Source organism: Bison bison, unplaced genomic scaffold, assembly GCF_000754665.1.
Source record: "Bison bison bison isolate TAMUID 2011002044 unplaced genomic scaffold, Bison_UMD1.0 scf7180017864368, whole genome shotgun sequence".
Taxonomy (NCBI): Eukaryota; Metazoa; Chordata; class Mammalia; order Artiodactyla; family Bovidae; genus Bison; species Bison bison.
In genome coordinates, this window is record NW_011494940.1 from 1,828,665 (window position 1) to 1,833,230 (window position 4,566).

The window sequence follows — 4,566 nt, forward strand, 5'->3', positions numbered from 1 at the left end:
GTCGGTCACAAACTTTAGTGGCTACTTCCTGCTTCCACCATCCCACCGGGACCTGGGTGCCAGCCTATGGAGCCTTCCTCAGGGGAAGGTGGGCTGTGCCAGAGCTGGCTGGCCTTGATTGACTATGGAGGCCACCTAGGCACGTGTGTGCAGGGGATCCCTGTTGGCAGTGGTGACCCGGGCGGGGAAGAGGGGGGAGGGGAGGTCTGGCTTGCTCCAGCAGGGGGAGCCTGCCTGGTGGCCTCCTGGAGGTCTGGCCTCTGCTGGGCCCTGCAGCTCCAGGACTGAGGCTGGAGCCTTGATGGAGGAGGATGAACCGCAGCTCTGCGGAGAAGCCTCTCTTTCTTTGTGGGGGCCGGCTGAGGCAAGGAAATCATCTGTCTTGCTCCAGAACCCCCCAGTGATGGTGTGCACATGCCGCTTTCGAGTCAGAGAAATGTACCATTTTCATAGGTGGTTAGAAGGCTTCAGGAGGAAGGGGAAAGGAGAAGCCATCCCTGGTTGGAAATTCATGGATCCTTTTTTTTTTCTACGGCTCTGGACAGTGAATAATAGGAGTGTAAACATTCAATTACTGTGATAAACCATCTCATCGCATGTCTCTGGCCCAGTCTCCTCTCTAATTGGATTGGCCTCTGGCAGGTTACTCTGGTCTGAGTAGCTCCCAGGGGCCAGGGGGGTGAAGAACCTGGAGGGTTCCTTCTCTTCCCACTCTACCAGCCACGCAGCTCGCTCTGGGAAGACCTGACTGCTGCCAATGTGGGCTCTCCAAGCATCAGGGAGAACCCACTCTCTTCCTGGCTCTGTCAGCCCCTTACCTTCCACCCTCCCACCCCCCTCAACTGGAAAGAGTGCCCTGGAGTGCTCGTGGGGATGAGAGTTCAGCTTTTAAATGTGGAATTTAAAAATAGCTTGAGTGTTTAGCCCTGTGGGCCACTGCTTTTAATAAATGGAGAAAAATAAAAAGGCAATATGCAGTTACGGATTTCAGCTGAAGGCCTCCTGTGGTAGGGGAACTCAGGGAAGGGCTGCCCAGTGGAGCCAAGGCGTTTGGGCCCACTGAGTGGGAGAAGGATTGGGGGAGGAGGATACACAGAGCAGAGTATACTGGACCGAGGAGTGGGATCAGTCCAGGAATCTTGGCTTTGACAACCCTTCTGATGCAGTTGAGTCTCACAGAAGGAGCCCTTGCTCCTGGTGCAATGAGGATGACCACAAGTAGTGGAGAGACTCCGGCTTATCCTTGTAATCCTGTTTCAAATGCCCTTTCTTTGGAGAAGCTTCAGCCTTCTTCTGAATACTCCTTATATAGTCATTTGTGTACCTACTGTAGGGCGATGGTGAAAACACAGACTGGGAGCTAGAGTTTCTATACCTTCATAGAATTGCAGTGAGGATTTTGCAGTTTAGTATCTATACATCAAATGTTGAAAGCTCATTTCAGCATTACCATAGCTCGCTCTAGTATATGCTATATGTTGTTCCCATAGTGTCCGACATCTAGTATTTAGCTAAACAAGGGAATGAAAGATCTCCGTCCAAAAACTGTAAACTTAGCATGTGGAGGGCCCAGTGAGTCTGGCTGCTGGAATTCATACTGTGCCATTGGTTTGGATACTGGTGAACCCAGTCTTCTGGCACTGCCCAATGGCTGGCCTTCTGGAGAGTGTGTCCCAGTAATTCTGACCCCAAAGGGACCTCAGAATGAAAGGGTACTGGAGCCTCCTGCCTGGGAATCTGCTAACCTGGGCATTTCCTTTGGCCAGGACAGTTGGCACCCTTCCTGTGTGTGCATGCATTAGTATAGAAGCAGCCTGGGGCCTCCACTCTTCCCGGACACTCCAGAGGCTCCAGAAAATGCAGCCAGGGGTTGAGTTCCATTGGAAGACTAGCTTCTGCATGGGATCACCCTGCCTGGATGGGGCTGAACTAAACTCTTAGAGTTGGGCTGGAGCTGGGTGGAGTGTGCTGAAATCCCCAGTTCTTACTTACGGGATCTGCATTTGCATTCAAAGCAACATTCAGGATACCGTGAGACTGTGAGCTCATTTTATGAATCAGAAGCATTACAGCATAAGTTCGGTGTTGGAAACTGCTCTTTGGAATCCAGATCACCCTCCCTCCACCCCCAACAACATGCACACTTATAGGGCCCTCACGGTCACATACCTGGGAACAATAACAGTTAGCAGGGCAGCAGCAGTTTAGATTCCAGAGCCATCAAGCAAAACTTGTCCACACCTACTTCCGTCCTCACACTCCGAGCACCACTCCTGGATGGCATGTGGACAGTAGCTGGACAGTGATTCTGAAGGAAGCCTGGCAGGCACAAGTGAACGAGACCTCGGCCGACCTGGGTTTGTTCTTCAGCTTCCCCGCTTGCCGTGTGGCTCAGCGTTGATTACCTTCCTGAACCTCAGTTTCCCCACCTATAAAATGGGAAGAATAATAATTCCTCATGGGGTTGCTGTGAAGGTTGAACAAGATCATGCATGCAAAGTGACTGACCTGTAGCAGGTACTCAACAGATGACAGCCAGCGTCTCACCAGTTCCTGCCGCAGCCAGCTCCTGTGTGCCTTTTGCTCCTTCCAGGGAAGGGGACAGGAAAGGTGTGCTGCTTGTGATAGGGTGCCTGGATTCCAGGCCACTGGGGCTTGTGGAAATGAAGCTCCTATTTCGAACTTCCTAAGCCTTGGGCGGAACTGCATGATACACTCCTGCCTAGACCAGCCCAGACCCTGCTGCCTGGGTCCTTTTGCAAGGTGTTGTGTCCCTGCAGCCGATGGTTAAGGGCTCAACTTCCCAGAGATCAGACTGTGCTCTCAGGAACCTACCCGCCCAGGCCTCAGGCTGAACTGCTCACGTGGGTGGGAGGAAGGCTGCTTTCTCAGTCAAGGAAAAAGTCCCCTTGTCTTTGCTTCACCTGAAGCCTCTCAGTGTGACCTCTGTGGAGGTTTGGGGTGGAGCCTAGGGTGGGAGTTGCTCCTAAGAGCACCTTGGCTCTTTCAGCAATTGAAGTAGCAGAGGCAGAGTGGGAGGGTATGTGTGGGAGGGCCACCAAGGTATTATTATATAAGAAGAAAGTTGCCACGTGTGGGAAGAGAGCTGGGGTTCTGCAGGGGTGAGGGTCAGGGGCTCCCTGAGGGACTGGACTTGCTGGCTGTGGTTTTCGGGGATGGGTGGGGAGGACAGGGAGCTGGAGGCCGGAGGCGTCCCTGGCAGTGGTTGTTGATCGTGTTCTTCCTGGAACAGAGCCTGGTACTATGGCCAGGCGGAAGGCGCTCCCTGTACCCTCTGCCTTTCTCTCCAGCCACAGGGAGCTCGCCTGGAGAGCTATTTTTTTCCAGGCAATGCTTCTTCCTCCAGGAGTCTCAGGAATGGAGGAGGGGAGCAGCCAGGGCAGGTTTGTCCAGGTCTAAGGTTGGAGAGAGGGAAGTACAATAAATAGGCTTGCAGCCAAAAGGGGGTTCCCTCTGGAAGGCCACCAATCTCCTCCGGGGAGGTGGGGTCAAGAGAGAAAGGCAAATGGTGAGAGATTTCGATTCCTAGCTTTTTCCAGCAGCCGAGTGGACAGAGGCCTTAAGCCAGCCTTCTGTTGCCAGAATTTGCCAGCTGTTTGGAGGGGAAGGCCCTGGAGCTCAGAAAGGAGCTTAGAAACAGTCAGAGTGATAACTCAGAGTCCCAAGAGTGCGTGTGGGCTAGCCTCCTTCCGCCTTCCTCCTGCTTTTCCTCCACCTTCTCTTCTTCCCAGCCTGCTGGCAGCTCTCGGGGCACACCTGGCTGGCCTCAGATCCTCTTTCCCACCTGACCTGGCTCTGTCTGACCCCTTCAGCCAGCCCATCGTTCTGGGCTCCCCAGCTTCCAGGAGTCATCCCAGAGCTGGAAAAACACTTTGAGACAGCCCTTCAAGTTCAGAGAAGGAAGCTGGAAAGCAGCGAGTTCCTTGAGGTTCCACAGACTGTCCCCACTTTCGCTTTAGGAAGGGGGATAGGCTCCCGGGTCCTGTCCCCGGTCCACTACCCTGCCCCTCCCAGGGCCGCTTCAGTGCAGGAAGAGCCCAGAGGAATAGTGTCTCGGCTCCTGGGTGTGGCCCCGTCTTCGGCTGGCTCCATAGTTATTTGTCTGTGTGTGTGTATGTGTGAGTGAGTTTTGCGGTTGGGAGACTAGATCTGACTGAAAGCAGAAGTACCCACGCTCTTTGCGCTCTGCAGCATGCAGATTGGCCAGAACAGGACAGTCAGGAGAGGAAGACATGGGCAGAGGCCCCTCTGCTCAGTGGCTGCTGCTGCTCTTTTTAATCCCTGCTCAGCGCTTGCACACTTGAGCGTAAACAGCCCTTCCGTGTTGCTAGCAGCTGCCTTTCCTTGCTGGCTTTGGGCAGAAGAGCTGCCAAAAATAACCAGGCGGGCACTTCTACTTGTGGGACACTCACTGTGGTGGCCTCGGGGCAGGCCTCCTTGCTCCCTGCAGGCCCCAGGGCCTCCGGTATCCCTGCCCAGACTATCTGTGGCTGAGTGCAGCACCCCCCCCCACCCCAGCACCCCAGCCACAAGACTCCCTCAAGT

At 54.2% G+C, this 4,566-nt stretch overlaps 1 protein-coding gene across 1 annotated transcript in view; it reads right to left on the minus strand.

Moving 5' to 3' along the window:
• Positions 1-4,566, minus strand: part of LOC105000139 — a 10,691-nt gene that overhangs the window by 4,666 nt on the left and 1,459 nt on the right. The window lies entirely within an intron of this gene.